We start from the raw sequence: 17205 nt of genomic DNA, 5'->3' as shown, positions 1-17205 counted from the left end.
CATAAGCTGTGTTTGAACTTGTGTTTGCCTATATAAACAGCCTGTAACAAGCAGTCGGGGTCCCAGGGCCAACTTAGAGCTTAGGACCCTAGCGCGCTAGTAATAAATAACTCTCTGCTGTGAATCTCGTGTCGGTGATCCTTCGCGGCGACCCCTGCCCAGGAGGGAATCGACAGTTCGGTTCCAACACAGGTGGCAGATTTAAACCTAACCATTATCAATAATTACATTAAAGGAAAATTGAACTAAGTTAAATATAAGACATTGACAAGTTGAATATAAAAGCAATATTTATCAATGTGCTGCTTATTACCAACACACTTTAACCAGTTAAATAACCAGTTATACAACAAAAGTAACCAGTTACATAATGAAACATTTAAGTTAAAAGCAAAGGATTGGAAGACATATGTACCAAGCTGGAGTGCCTATAATAACATCAGGCAAAGTATAATAGATACCACAGCACAAAGAATAGAGCAGGAATAAAGAGTATTATTTCAACATGGCAAATAGGTCAATAAATGAAAAATAAATAATACTTCCAAATATTTATGCTCCTAAAAAGAGAAATTTAAGATACCTGAGGAAAAATGAGAAATTGAAAGAATGAGGCACATCCCCCATATATCTCCCAACTTCCTGAGTCCAGCACAAACACATTCCTCCATATTTCTTTCAAACTTCAGAAAAACATCACCTGGGAGATCTCCGATAAGGAATGCTAAATGTATAATGTTAACCAATTGTAATGCTGTAACCGAGAGAATTACCTTGTTCCCTATAGCTTTGCATATCCTGTTTATATAGGGCTATAAAAAGCAAGCACTCGCATTGTTCGAGGCCCTCCTGTATGCTGTGGAATGGAGGGACCAAGTTCGAACTTGTAGTAAAGATCCTTGCCACTTGGCTTTGACTCTGGACTCTGGTGGTCTTCTTTGGGGAACAAACGGTATGGGCATAACAAAATGAGACCACCTACAATTATATAAGAATTCAGCTTCCCTGTTTTATTATTAGTGAAACAGATAGACAGAAAATCATTCAGATCATAGAGAATTTAACCAACTCTATCAAATATCTTATGTACTTAATCTCACCTAGTGTATTTTTTATCTCAAACATTGTGTTTTAAACTCTACAAGGGTAATTTTGATATTTATCTTCTATCTCTCTACTTAATATGCTCATTTCCACTCTGTTTTATTGTACATATGGTTTATCATTACAGTGATTACTTTAATGATGTTGTTTACAGTGTTTTATCTGTAAAATATATAGTCTCAATTGATTAATTGATTTTACTTCTCATGGGTTTTATTTTTCAGCTTGATTGGTACATTTTGATTGGATATTAGATATTATGAATTTACCTTTTCTGTGCTGCATATTTTTTATTTCTATAAATATTCTTGGGATTTGTTCAGTGACATGGGTAAGTCACTTTGAAACAGTTGGGTCTTTTGGATATTTCTTTGTTTTTGGAAGAAGAGTAGTGAAGGGCTAACTTTATATGATCACTGAGGAAACTGAGGTTTGAAATGTTTCTAACACATAGAAATAATTAATGCTTGAGGTGATAAATATACTAAATACCTTGATTTGATCATTATTCATTCTATGTATGTAACAAAATATCCCATGTACCCAATAAATATGTACAAATATTATATACCAGTAAAATATAATGGGTTTATGTGTTAAAAAGTTTATACAAATTATTATTTTTACATATAGAAAGCTATCTTTTTTTCTTCATGTTGGTGTCAAAATTGATCCAGAGTGATATATGTAGTTGTAGTTTTTTTCATTTTAACTTCAAGAATTCATGCAGCTTACCTCAAACATGTGAAGAGTCAGATGAAAATCATTGACCTCTGTGTGGGACACAACAGCTGTGGGACATCATGAGGGTAGAATTTTGCTGTGTAAAGGAAGAAATGTTTTAATAGTTGGAACTGACCAAAAACGGGATGAGTTACTTACTATAGAAAATGTTCAATGAAGACATATGAAGATCTATCATACTAGTAAAGATTCCTTGATTTTGAGGAAATCATGTGTCTCACAGATTCTCACCAGCTCAATTATTCCTAGATGTCAGAGGAAGGTTAGAGTTTCCTCAACCCTAACTAAAGATTTTCTGATCATTTTAAACTGGCACATGCTTCAAGTTTAATCTAGAAAAATAGCACAAAAATCCATAGGATCAAAGGTGGCGGCATATGTTTGGCTTAAGTATTCAATGTTAAAATGCTGAAGATTTGCAATTCTATTTCCTTTCTAGACCATTGATAAAATGATTTTCCTATTTTTACAAATGTTCAAAAATAGATTTACCACAAACCATGATAAAATTATTTTAATACGTATGAAATCTTTTTCAATTCAAATGCACCCTATTTTACGAGCTTACAATACAAATTCCAATACAAATTCCTTAGTTAATTCATCAGAATACTTGTTGAGCACCTTATCATTTGCAAGTACAATGATAAGCACATGGACCATGTCTTCAAGATGCTCACTGGGAAGTTTTACATCTAAATGGGCAATCATCATGCTGTCTGGTGATCTGAGAGGAGTTAACTGTCTACAAAGGACCTCCCAGAGGATATGGTAATTTACATGATTGTTGAAGAATGAGAAATCACCCTGAAGAACTAATATGGATAAGACCATTTCAGTTGGAAAGAACAACATGTTCAAAATAACTAATATACATGTTTTGAGAGCTGTATGCAATTTGATAATGTTGCAGTAAAAATGGGAAAGGAAAACAGTGGAGATGAGGCTGATAGGGCTAGATCATAAGGAGTTTTTGTGCCATTTTAGTAAAATTAAACTTTATTTTCTAACACAACAGTAAGCCAATGGATTATTTAATCTTACCTTATTACCAAGGTTGTAACAATCAAAACACAAGAAGGATGGGAAGTCAGGTATAAAGTAGTTCTGAGAAAAAGCACAGATACTGCTCAGAACAAGGAAAGAACAGTGACTTAATAAAAGGAAGGTGGGTTCCATGTTTTGAGGTCAGAGAATACAATTTACCTATTATGACTAAAATTTTGACTACCCTGGCTAGCATGGAAATAGCACATAAAGCATTTCCTTAATTATCCTCAGGTTGAACTAGAGACAATTTAGGTATAGAAAGGGGAACTATGACATGCTTTTGATTTTGTGAATTTATAGTCTAGAGGGTCAGTTTACTATTTTTTTCAATTTGTATTTTCTGACAGATTACCACCAAAATCATAGAATTTTTAAATCAGTTTAAACTTCATAGATATTATACAAAAATCTTGAAAAGATGGGTAATAGGCAATTAGAATTGGCTATATTCAGGAGATATTATATATGTCTTTATATTTGTTTTACTATGCATCACATGAACTGTTACTCCAACTAAAAACAAGATCTGAAATTAGTGATAATTATGATGGTATAAATAAAACAATATTTAATTTTTTTTTTTTTTTTTTTTTTTTTTTTTTTGAGATGGAGTCTCGCTCTGTCTCCCAGGCTGGACTGCAGTGGCCGGATCTCAGCTCACTGCAAGCTCCGCCTCCCAGGTTTACGCCATTCTCCTGCCTCAGCCTCCTGAGTAGCTGGGACTACAGGCGCCCGCCACCTCGCCTGGCTAGTTTTTTGTATTTTTAGTAGAGACAGGGTTTCACCGTGTTAGCCAGGATGGTCTCGATCTCCTGACCTCGTGATCCGCCCGTCTCGGCCTCCCAAAGTGCTGGGATTACAGGCTTGAGCCACCGCGCCCGGCCTATAAAAATTAATATATTACGAAATAGTACACTAGAAATGAGTTTGTCGTCTTAGTCTAAAAATTTGTTGCATTCAGTAATTAAGAGTTTAAAAAATTATGGTACAATTATTAGTGGGACAAGAAGTTCTTTAATATTATAATTTAAAGATGGATTTAATGGAAATAGGTATAAAGTTGCGATCGTGCTTTTGACTATACACAGTTTATCAAAAATGAAAACTCCCTTACTGTGAACCATTCAAAATTATGCTTTCATCACTTCTGGGAGATGTGCTTTTGTTACTAGCAGCAGAGAAAAAAATGAAAAACTAATTTAGGTGAAATTATTTTCACAGTAACTCCATTTTAACCAGATAAAACTATCTTTTATAAAGAAAAATTAACATTAATTATGTTATTCTTAACTGCAAAATGTCAAATAAAAATATGTGCCATTTTTTTGTTGAAGAAAAAGGTTTTCTTTTAATTTGATTTGAGAGAACCAAACATGGATAATTTTAAAACAATAATGCCAATCACAAAACAGTGAACTAGAGGAGGTATATACTAGACATTTATAGCCTTACAATTTTGTTCTTCTGGCAACAACAAATATCGAAGGACATTCCTTCCCTGCTAGCCTAGGGTTCTGTGCCAGTACTGGCACAGTTTGGCTCAAGATCCTTTTCTCCCTATTCCACTGCTCTGCTTTATGTGCCTGGGAGGCTAATCCCTGCAGGCTATTAAGTCTCCTTATTAAGATTTATTTATATCTCAAGTTTCCTTATTGAGAGATCTGGTAGGGGTCTGTTCAGTAAGAGTTGTTGGATAGAGATTGGAAGGCAGCAGGAAGAGAGAAGAAAGGGAAGAGGAGTTTCAGGTGTACCATTTGTGTCTGGAGCCTGAATGGCTCCAGCTTCTCTTGGATAGTATCATTGAAAGAAATGGCAAAAAATGCAATAACTTTTGCACCAATGTAATAGTTATGTAATTCCATCTTCTACCAAGTGACAGCAGCCCCTGCGCTCTTCCCACACTGCCTCACCCATTTATCTCTTCCATCTGGGATTTAGTAATGGCTCCCTGCTCTTGATAATCTCTGAGTTTCTTCCCTGTTCCCTTCTATAATCTGTGTAACACATGTATGCATTAAATAATTTCTGTTATAAATTGAAATATTTTCTTAGATTTCAATTGAATCAGATATTCAGTTGTCTCTTAAATTTTTTTTTTCTTCTCCAAACTATATAATGAATGTGATAGTTTATTTTATGTCACTTGACTGGGCTAAGGAGCATCAAGATATCCAATAAAATATTATTTTTGGGTGTGTCTGTAAGGATGTTTCTGGAAGAGATTAGCATTTGAATTAGACTGAATATAGATAATAGTTTTCAGTATCTAATCTGCTGAGGGATCAAATAGAACAAAAACATACAGGAAGAGCAAATTTACTCTCTCTTCTTGAGCTGGGATATCCATCTTTTTCAGGTCTTGGACATCAGCGCCCTTGGTTAACAGGACTTTGAATTCAGACTGGGACTTACACCGTTAGCTCCCCTGGTGCTCGGGCCTTTAGACTGGGACTGAATTACACTACTGACTTTACTGGTTATCCAGCTTGCACAGCAAATCATGGGATTTTTTTTGGCTAGGATAATTGCCTGAGCCAAGTGTTGTAATTCTGTCTCTCTCTACCCCCCTCCCCCTCCCCCCTCTCTCTCCCTCTCCCCTCTCTCCCTCTCCCTCTTCCTCTCTCCCTCCCTCCTTCCCTCCCTCTCTCCCTCTCTGTCAAGTGCTGCATAACAATATTTCAGTCAGTGATAGGCTGCGTATATGACAATGGTCTCATAAGAATATAATGAAGCTGAAAAATTCCTATTGACGAGTGATGTTGTAGCCATCAGAACATCTTAGTGCAATGGATTGCTCATTTATTTGTGGTGATGCTGATGTAAACAAAATCCTGCTGTGTTGCCAGTGGTATAAAAGTATAGCACATACAATTATATACAGTACATCATACTTGATAATGACAATAAATGTCAGTGTTACTGATCTATATATTTACTGTACTATTTTTTAAAAAATGTGAATCTTCAATTACTGAAGCACCATTATATGTACCTCATCCAGTGAAATTAAAATTTCTGCAAAATCAAAAAAGTTAATGTTAAATTTCATTCTATATGTTTTGATTCTTAATTGAACCTTTTTAAACCAACACATCATCATTAAAGCATGTTGGAGTGTATTATATGATCAAAAGTTCAAAAATCAGTACGTTTCTATAGTAGAAGACAAATTAAGAAAATAAATTTTGGTGTAAATTGCAGGTGGTCTTTTCCAAAGATAAAAACTTTATACATTTGCCTATAATGTCCTCTATGAATGTTTTACTTTGTATCAGAATAATTCTATTCTCTTTATTTACATTTAAAAAAAATTTTTCCATAGGTTTTGGGGGAACAGGTGGTATTTGGTTACATGAGTAAGTTCTTTAGTGGTGATTTGTGAGATTTTGGTGCATCCATCACCTAAGCAGTATACACTGAATCCAGTTTGTAGTCTTTTATCCCTCACCGTTACCCCATCCTTTCCCCTGGGTCCTCATAGTTTATTGTATCATTCTTATGCTTTTGCATTCTCATAGCTTAGCTCCCACTTATGAGTGAGAACATATGATGTTTGATTTTCCATTTCTGAGTTACTTCACTTAGAATAATAGTTTCCAGTTCCATCCAGGTTGCTGTGAATGACATTAATTTTTTCCTTTTTATGACTGAGTAGTATTCCATCATATACCACAATTTCTTTATCCACTCATTGATAGATGGGCATTTGGGCTGCTTCTATAGTTTTGCAATTGTGAATTTTGTTGCTATAAACATGTGTGAAAGTATCCTTTTTTTTGTATAACAACTTCTTTTCCTCTGGGTAGATACCCAGTAGTGGGATTGCTAGATCAAATGGTAGTTCTACTTTTAGTTCTTTAAGGAATTTCCACACTGTTTTCTATAGTGGTTGTACTAGTTTAGATTCCCACCAGCAGTGCAGAAGTGTTCCCTTTTCACTACATCCATGCCAACATCTATTATTTTTTAATTTTTTGATTATGGCTTTTTTGCAGGAGTAAGGTGGTATTACATTGTGGTTTTGATTTGCATTTCTCTGATCATTAGTAATGTTGAGCAGTTTTTCATATGTTTGTTGGCCGTTTGTAAATGAAATACTTAGGAATATACCTGACAAAGGAGGTCAAAGACTTCTACAAGGAAAACTACAAAGCACTGTTGAGAGAAATCATAGATGACACAACCAAATAGAAACACATCCCATGTGTGTAGAAACACATCCTACACATCCCATGATGGGTAGAATCAATATTGTGAAAATGACCATACTGCCAAAAACAATCTATAAATTCAATACAATTTCTATCAAAATTCCACCATCATTCACAGAACTAGAAAAAACGATTCTAAAATTCATATGGAACCAAAAAAGAGCCCACATGGCCAAAGGAAGATCAAGCAAAAAGAACAAATCTGGAGGCATCACATTACACAACTTCAAACTATATTACAAGGCCATAGTCACAAAAACAGCATGGTACTGGTATAAAAATAGGCACATAGACCAATGGAACCAAGAACCCAGAAATAAACCCAAATACTTACAGCCAATTGATCTTCAACAAAGCAAACCAAAACATAAAGTGGGAAAAGGACACCCTATTCAACAAATGGTGCTGGTATAATTGGCAAGCCAAATGTAGGAGAATGAAACTTGATCCTCATCTCTCACTTTATACAAAAATCAACTCAAGATGGATCAAGGACTTAAATATAATACCTGAAACTATAAAAATTCTGGAAGATAACATTGGAAAAACCCTTCTAGACATTGGCTTAGGCAAAGACTTCATGTCCAAGAACCCAAAAGGAAATGCAACAACAAAAAATAAATTGGTGGGACTTAATTTAATGAAAGAGCTTCTGTACAGCAAAAGAAACAGTCAGCAATGTAAACAGACAACCCACAGAGTGGGAGAAAATCTTGATTATATATCCGATAAAGGACTAATATCCAGAATCTACAAGGAACTCAAACAAATGAGGAAGAAAAAACAAACATCCCATCAAAAAGTGGGCTAAGGACATGAATGGACAATTACTATACTATACTTTTAATTGTCATTTTAGCACATAACCCTTCTGCTTATTAAAAGAAGTTATTTATAAAACAGCCTCAGGCAGATTCTTCAGAAGGTATTCCAGAAGAAGGTATTATTATCGTAAGAGATATTATGTGTTATTGCCCCCAAAGAGCTTCCAGTGGGACAAGATGTGAAAGTGGAAGACAGTGATATTGATTATTCTCACCCTGTGTAGGCCTAGGCTGATGTGGGTGTTTGTGTGGTAGTTTAAAACAAAAAGTTTCAAAAGTAAAAGAAAAATAAAAATACTTGAAAATAGATAAAAACTTATGGAATAAGGATGTAAAGAAGGAAAATATTTTTATACAGCTATACCATTGTGTGATTTAAGTGTTATTTTAAAAGAGTCAAAACTTAAAATATTAAAAGGCTTATAAATTTAAAAAGTTACTATAATAGGTTAATTTATTAATGAATAAAAAATGTATTTTTAAAAAGATGGTGTATCCTTAGGATACAGTTTTTTTTCAGTCTACAGTAGTGTACAGTAATATCCTAAGCCTTCACATCATTCACTCACCACTCACTGACTCACTCATAGCAATTTCTAGTCCTGCAAGCTCTGTTCATGGCAAGCATCTTATACAGGTGTACCATGAAAAAATATCTTATGCTGCATATTTACTGTACCTTTTTAGTTTAGATATGTTTAGACATACAAATACTATGGTGTTACAATTATCTACAGTATTAATGCTGTACACATCTGTAGTCTTGGAGTGATGGGTTGTACCATATAGTCTAGGTGTGTAGTAGACAAAACCATCTAGGTTTGTGGAAGTGTACTCTGGGATGTTCACACAACAATGAAATTGCCTGACAGTGCATTTCTCAGAAAATATTATTGTTAAGCAACATAGATAGATAGATAGATAGATAGATACATTAGATATATGAATATATGAATTCAAATAGTATATAAATATGTTACTTAACATGTAGTATATTTAAATATATTCATTAGTGTATATATATGTTAATAGTTCTATTTTTCTGAAGAAACTTAATACAATGAAGTAAAAGCAAGATATGATGTCGTTGAAATGGAAAGAGACCATGTCAGTATGTGAGATGAATAGAATTATGATAAGATGAAATTTAAATATAGTGTCTGACATAGGAATCATCTTGCCCTGCCAGAAGGAGGTTATAGGTGACCAGAGAACTCCCTTTCATCTCCAGTGACAATGGCTCCCAAGCTTCCATGGTAAGTGCTAGTCTCAGACTGGGAGTGGTAGGTCTGTGAACATTTTATCAGGGCAGAAAACATCTCTTTTTTGATAACTCCCACTGGTGATAGGAGCCTTTAATACCGTTACAGCCGAGGGAGACTTAACTTTTGTTCATCCGTGGGATAAATGTTAGCTTTAATAATCTGTCTTGAACAGTGTTACACAGGCCAAATGAGGGCAGCATATGCCCAAAGCCAAGCTGAGATTAGCACTGTGATTCTACTGAAGGAATGCTGGAGACCAAGTCCCAAATGGAGATCGTGACTGTTGTTAAACGAGAACAAATTACTACTATTTCCATATATAAGGTCTGTCTCTGAGATTTAAAAAAAAAAAAAAAAAAAAAGGAAAGAAAGCAATTCAGGCTACTTTTACTACAACTAAAGTTGATGATGGTATTTATTTGATAATTATGAAAATATGGTTATATTCCATAGAAGTGCTAGGTAAACAAAATGAGAAGAGAATAGTGTAAGAACAAAAGCAGATAAAAACCAGTTCAGCAGTTTCCTATTTTCCTCTGCCTGTGGCTTTTTCAGTAAATAAGAAAAACTGAGAGAAGCAAGACGTATGTCTAGTGAAACTTTCCATCTTTTAGAGAGAGCCCATATCGTATGGATAAAATTTGTAGAGCTCTTCAATTTCTAGATGTCATGAAGGCAAAATGAGAGAAAAGTGAAGAGAATTTTGAGAGTGAGTGGGAAGAATTCAGATTTAGGCATTATCAGGCATGTAAGTATCATGTTTTCATCACATGAGAAAACTTGAACAATTCAGAAAAAAATCATATGGCCTGAAAAAGTAGATGTCTAATGAATGTCTTTTAACTCCGTCAATACACTTGTATAATAAAGCTGAGAATGCATGTAGTATGAGTCTCAGAATAATAATACAGATAGAACAGAGAAAGCTGAACAAGATATATCCTGGCTCACTGGAAACTCCGCCTCCCAGGTTCAAGCGATTCTCTTGTCTCAGCCTCCTGAGTAGCTGGGATTACAGGGGCGTACCACCTCCTGCCGGGCTAATTTTTGGTATTTTTAGTAGAGACAGGATTTCACCGTGTTAGCTAGGATGGTCTCGATCTCCTGACCTCGTGATTCGCCTGCCTCGACTTTGAAACTTTTAATAAAACATATTTTTGTAATTTTCAGATTCATTTTGTGGTAATATTTTATATACCGAATCATCTGGTTTATTCTACTACTTTGATTTTGTCTGGGTAGAAAGTCTTTGGATGTCCGTTAGCCATTCTTTCTAGTGCATTGATTTGCAATATTTTTCCTATTGTCATTGCTTTTATTTACAAAATAGCATATTCTCTTATTATATCATAACCTTGTGTTTTGAGACATCTCAGATAATATATCATACTGTCTTATATACTATTCTACAATACCACAGGGTGAATACATTAAATATATAAAGCTAAAATATTGATATGATTGATTTAAAATACTTTAAAAAGCTTTGGTTCTAAAAGCTTTAGTATATGGTTATGTAACATCAAAACATAAATATTTTATTGATTCTAAACTGACAAAACTAGAATTTCACAGTTGCCTACAACTTTAAGGTACATTTTAATCCAGTCACTGAATTACCCTTGTAGACATATGAGCTATGGTTTGTAGTTTGTAGGGTTTCAATTAAGGTAAAGGTAATTACACTGCTGAAATAAACTCTAATTCTCCGGATAATTACGTCTGGAGAAAAAGGAAAATATCAAAAGCTTGGGTTCCCCTAAAGAAAATTATCAAAACCTTGGGTTCCCCTGGAGATAGTCTTTTCTTAGTATTTTGTTATTCTGGCCTCATGATGGCACCAAAGGGCAGGAAATAATTCTTTTTTGAATTCCAGTTTACTTCCCAAAGTGCAACAAAAATAAATACAATAAGCAAAAAACAGCTGAATTAGAAAACCTTTCAAATAGGAAGGTTGCAGTGTGGGGGTTGGTCCAATTTTGCGGATGCCCTCCCTGGTATGGATTATTACAATTTTACTTTTCTATACACAAGACATTTGCTCTAGCCTTTTTCTCAAATTATTTAGTCACTTCTCCAGTATCTTTTCTACTAAATTATGTCTTCTGTTGCAGAAAGGAAAACATACTGATAAAAAATAGTTTAAAAATAGCTTAATCTAATCATAACCATGAACTTGTGTTTGAATAGCTTTGAAAGACACAGGATTAGCAGATGGTTAATAACAAGACTTCCATAAAAGGACATATGTGAAATACAGAAATGAAAGTTTTGTGAAGTGATACCTCACTCATTTTCTAATTTATTATACAGCAGAAATTTAGAATATAATTTGGCACCATAATAAATCTTAATATGAATGGCAGCGATCTCAGCTGTTGTCTTGTATTTTTCATTGGTAGACAAGACATAGTTAGTGTGAGTTCAAATGAATATCCCGCTATGTATGAACCTCAGTATATCAAACGTCTGTACTAGGTGTCTGTTACACATTGCAAGGGAATCAAATAAATACTAGATGTGCTCCTTTTTTCTTCAAAGATACTTGTAACCTAGTTCTAGTGGGAAAAGGTAAGTGCTTCTAAAAATAATTCACAAGTCAGTAACAATTTGAAGGCCTCAACTGTTAGTACATAAAATAGTACAAGATGACTTTTGACCAAGAAAAAACTTGAAATGCTGTATGATGGCCTTTTGGCCTCCTACATGTAAAACAAAAGCACATTTTTAAGATAAGTAAATTATGTTTAGCTACCTCGCTTTTATAACCTGCACTTGATTTCATCAATCTATGTAATATAAAAATTTCTATGTTTACTGTTTCTTCAGTTTTCATAATCCTTTGGGTTGGTGAAAAGATCACCAAAATAATTTATAAAACGGCTTCTCCTCTGTTCTTTCTAGCTGGGACCATCTCATAATGTTTGTGTACATTCCTGTTGTCTTCTACCTCTCATCCACAGCGTCTCTCTACTGTCTATGACCAGCCTACATAAGGTGAGGAAATTTCCTGCTTCTTCAATGACCCAGGTGAGCTTACTCAAGTAATATTCTCTGTCTTTATGAAATGGGCATTGTTCCTCCTTTTTGTGTTCTTGCATCACCACAGTAAAAAGATAATCCATCACTAAAATTTGTGAAAAACAGAATAGTTCTTTGCTGTTGGCTTCTTATTAAATATTGGGTTTGTGAATTTATATATTCTTTCTCCCTTATGATGTTTCAGACACTTGAGGTTAGGCTAGAGGGAACAGTTGCCTACAATTTTAAGGTGCATTTTATTCTACTCAATGAACTACCTATGTAGACATATGAGCTATGATTTGTAGGCTGAGAAGTAAAACCTTCACCTGATTCTGAACCCCCGAAGTTGAGTCATAGTTGAGGTCTGTCCCTCAACTAACTTTTCTCTTTAAAGGAAATTCCTTCTTAATTGAGTACAGCGCCTGGGTGACTAAAAGATGGGCTTTGTGCCTCAATAGTTTGAATATTTTATTTTTAGGGGGTTGTGTTGATATCCGTGAGGCTTATTGGTCTTCTCTTTAAAAAGCAATTATTAGTGGAACTAACTTGCCAGACAACCAGAAATGCCTAGAGAGAGAGATTGATTGATTGATTGATTGATTGATTCTTAGAGTACTCACGTAGCTTAGACCCTCACTGTGAGTTTTTGTTTCATTGGAAATAATCTATAGTTTCAGATGATAGTAAAGTAGCACAACAAAGAGAAAGTTTACAAACAGAGAAAAAAACGAGATTCCTCTTTTAAGTTCATGTTATTTTAATAAGAAATGTTTAAAAGAAAAATTTGAAGCCTTCTTCGCAGTGGACTTGCCATGCTGAATTTTGGTACAGACATGGAGCTATGCTCTTGCCATCTATTCATTTCATTACATGTTTTTAACAAATATATTTCGAATTCAAAGCCCTTTTTTAGGAGATGTTGGAGACACAATTCATAAGCATGAATTAACAATGATAGAAGTATGATTGCATTTGACTGAATTGCAGAGCAAGCAATGCACTTAACACTAGTCATTAAAAAGGCACATGGAAAGAAGGTGAAGTATCTGTTAGTCTAGAATACATGGGAAATTTTTCAAGGATTCACCCAGAACAGAGGCAAGGACTTTGAATGACCTTTTTCTGCTCATCTGCTTTAAATTATTTCCATTGTCTTCAGCACACTTCTAATAATGACACTAATTCAAGAAATTTCTAAACCTATAAAAGACTAATGTAGATATAGATATGAGTCCTGTAATTTTATTATAATTACTTTAACTTTATCTGCTTCTGGAAATGGAAAGTTTTGCCTGTATTTCATTAAAATTAAGTTACATGATATAAAAAATTGATGATAGATATGGTTCTTAAAATTCACTTGAGTAGGTTTTCATCCATTGTGCGCAAAATCATAACACAGATTTTGAAATTTGAAACTGTAATACTTTGATATTATTAATCGAATTGGTGCCCATCTCTAGAGGAAGAAACAAGGAAGAGATCAAAGAAGAAAGAAGTTAACCACTTATACCTGTTTGAAGGTTGATGCTAGACTAAAATCTAGGACTTCCAGGCTGTTTTTGAGCATTTTTTATTTAGGTTTCACTTTTGTCCACATTTTTTTCCCTTAGAGAAGTAAAGCCAACATATGTTTGCTAGATAGAGAGAAGGGTATCCTAAGTTCAGAGACGTAAAGTCTAATTTTGTGTGATGCAAAGTATATGAATTATTTTTTCATTTTAAATTTATCTTCTTCAAAGAAGTAAAGTGCTAAGATATTCTGGGTTTCTTATTGTTTAGCAGTCTTTATTGTTATCTATTATAAAAGTGAAAAAATAGCATACATTTAATCTAGAGTAAATAATAAATCTATAATAAAAATCTATAATTATTAATAATTTATTGATATGTTTTTATTAAAGTCCTGAATAAATATTGTTTTACTTCAATTCTCCAGGATATTTATATAAGCAAAGTAAATTTATATAAAAATGCACATATATGCATATGGATATGTGTGTGTGTATATATATATAGTGCACACAAAAATACATATTTACATATGCATCTACTATTACTATATATATAAAACTTCTTTTATTAATCTAATATTCCTAAAGTAGTTAGGGTGTTAATATTTCTAAGGTCCTCAAAACAGTATCTGGCATACAATAAGCATTACATGCTTCCTTTTAGCTACGATGACATAGTTGATAATCTAACTAAATTTTAGATCCATAAAGAAAAGTAAAAAAACATAGGTTTATTTCACTTTAAAAATAAAAATTTGTGTTCAATACAAAATGATAAAAATCTCTATTATGGCTTCAACATTTCTGAAAGCATTACATCTCTACCATTCAGTAAATAATAAGTGCTAAATGAGTGGTATGGAAAATAAGTCTTGTGGAAGTTTAAAAGAAGGAAAGATTGCTTCCAGATGAAACAGTCAGGGAATGCTTTACAAGAGTCAGGATTTAAGCTGTGTTATGAAAAATGGGCAGGATTTAGATTTGGAGAAGCAGAGTAGGGAGGACTGTGTTGAGAGGTCTTATAATAGGAGTAAAATGTAAAAACAGAGCTAAATTTTCAATTTTCTCTGCCTTGGGTTTGATGAAATAAGATTAATATATTTAAGCATGAAGCCAAGAGGGAAATGTCCTTTCTCTCTTTCATTGACTTTTGAACTCTCTTCCACTATCACTGTATAATTTTTAAAAAATAAGTGTCCCTTGACAATATCTTTTCTATTATATTTTATTGGATAATGATATAATCACATTTGTGGCTTGGGAAATAATATATTTCTATAATTATGATACTATGTTATATTTACAATGTGAAATAAAAGCAAGTGAGTGTGTGTTGTGTTGTGTTGTGTTGGTGTGGTATGTGTGGTGTGTGTCATTCTATGAAAGCTGGGTTTCTCTAGTTCATAAAGAAACCAGACAGCTGTATTTCGTCTTCTCCTCTCTTCTCCCTTCTCTTCTCTTCTCTTCTCTTCTCTTCTCTTCTCTTCTCTTCTCTTCTCTTCTCTTCTCTTCTCTTCTCTTCTCTTCTCTTCTCTTCTCTTCTCTTCTCCTCTCTTCTCCTTTCTCTCTTTCTTTTTTTTACCCGAGTAGGAAGAAAGGCATTTTCTCTTCTCAAGCAGAATACCGACTGAAATATAGCTGGGCATTGGAAGTTGCAGAGCATACCATGTCTAATAAACTTCATGGAAATCTGGTCACAAGAGGTGGTTCTGGATTTAGTTGTTTCCTCAGAAAAAAAGCTCTGTTCTTGATCTTCCAACAGCCACATCACCTATATTATCTTAACTGGCAAGGGACACAGTCTTGCATACTCTCCTATGTGCTGGCTAATAAAGTTCTTTGGCAATTTAATTATTAGTAAGATGTATTATGAAAAAATCTTTGGAAAATGAAATTGCAAGTGAGTATCTGCTGGGGAAAAAAAGGACAATGCCTTAAATACATATCCAAGCTGAAAATAAATGATTTGGGGATTTTCTGCTGTTTAGCATTATTTGCACCAATGAGCCCCTCTATTCCTTCTGGTAACCAAATGTTGACTTAGTTTGTCTGCTAGAAGTCTACTCCAGCTGCAAAGAGATGAAGTAATTATGGTAGATTCAAGTTAATTGTCAATATAAATCCCTGACTCAGTTATGTATAAATACAAAGTATTTTATTTCCTGTTTTATTTGGTAAAAGTTTTTATGAAATATACTAAGGTGAATTTTAGGTTAATATATAAAAATAATTATCAAATACCAAATATGGTGAAAATTATCTGCATTTCATTTTCTCTAAATAATGTAGCCTCATCTGTTAATATATACCAGTTCAATTTAAAATATTTATTACACCCTCTTTGTGAGTAAAATCCTATGATCACATCACCTTAGGAGTTATTTAGATGTGATTAAAGCTTAGAATTTCAGCTGGACAAGCCCACAATGTTTGTGGCTCCACTTTGCACCTTAAAACTTGCATTTGCACCTGCAAAAGGCTGAAATGAATAATAAGTTAGCACATGTGTCTTCCATTATTCATTTTTTTTTATGAGCAGATGTGGGTGATGTGGGCAAAGAGCTAGATGCATCTTTAATTGAGAAAACCTGTGGAAAAGTTATCCTTAAATCTCTCCTAGGGAATTGACTTAGAACACTATGCACCATGAATTGGAAATTACGAATCAGACCCAAATGTTGACCAGACAACCCAAGCCTGAACATAGGCTGTCAAAAGTGAACATTATAAACATTAATCTCAGTTTTTTTTCTTTCAAATTTCTCTATAAATAGTACTGTGTCCACTAGGTTTTTTAAAATGTTCACTCTAAAGTGATATAAACCATCAGGAATAAAGACATAACACCCAGTTAAATTTATTTGGAGAAAAATAAATTGGATCCCAATCTTATTTTTTCATGCTGTACTCACACAGAAAGAATTTCAAATTGTGCAACTTCGTTTTTTTTTTTTAATTTACATTTAACTGTTATCTTTGAATATTTAGTCTATAGAAGTAACTTGTCAAGTTCCTACTGTTGAGGAGTGAAGGTAAGATTGAACAAGACACAGACCCTGAAACAAATAAAAGTGAAGTCTACAAGGTTTGGCTATTCTAGAGCCTATACTAATAATATAGTTCTTTGTTAAATCAAAATTTTTTCTGTTTTTAGCATAAAATTGAAAATTAGATTGTTCTATAAAAACTAATGCTAAGCTAAGACAAAACAATTAAAAATAACTATAGCTACAGTAATTTGTTAATGGTAACACAGTATAAAAAGATGTATATTGTAATGTCAATAAAATAAAATATGGGGAGAGGAAAAGTTAAAGTTTCCAAAGTTTTAAAATATGGTTAACATTAAGTTGGTATCAGCTTAAAATAGACTTTTATAACTACAAGATGTTTTACTTAAGTCCCATTATAACCACAAAAAAGACTTGTAGTAGATACACAAAATAGAAAGGAAAAGGAATAAAAGAAT

General features: G+C 33.6%; 1 long non-coding RNA gene across 2 annotated transcripts in view; it reads left to right on the top strand.

Moving 5' to 3' along the window:
• Positions 1-17205, top strand: part of LOC123575224 (uncharacterized) — a 270178-nt gene that overhangs the window by 55821 nt on the left and 197152 nt on the right. The window contains exon 3 of one of the 2 annotated variants that reach the window (XR_006700425.3): positions 12103-12228. This is a non-coding gene — a long non-coding RNA (uncharacterized lncRNA). Of the gene's footprint in view, positions 1-12102; positions 13695-17205 lie in introns of those variants that run through there. The other variant, XR_012416937.1, reaches the window with a different exon arrangement.

Source organism: Macaca fascicularis, chromosome 8, assembly GCF_037993035.2.
Source record: "Macaca fascicularis isolate 582-1 chromosome 8, T2T-MFA8v1.1".
Lineage (NCBI taxonomy): Eukaryota > Metazoa > Chordata > Mammalia > Primates > Cercopithecidae > Macaca > Macaca fascicularis.
Note: the sequence above shows the minus strand (reverse complement) of the source record. Positions and strands in the feature narration are given on the sequence as shown.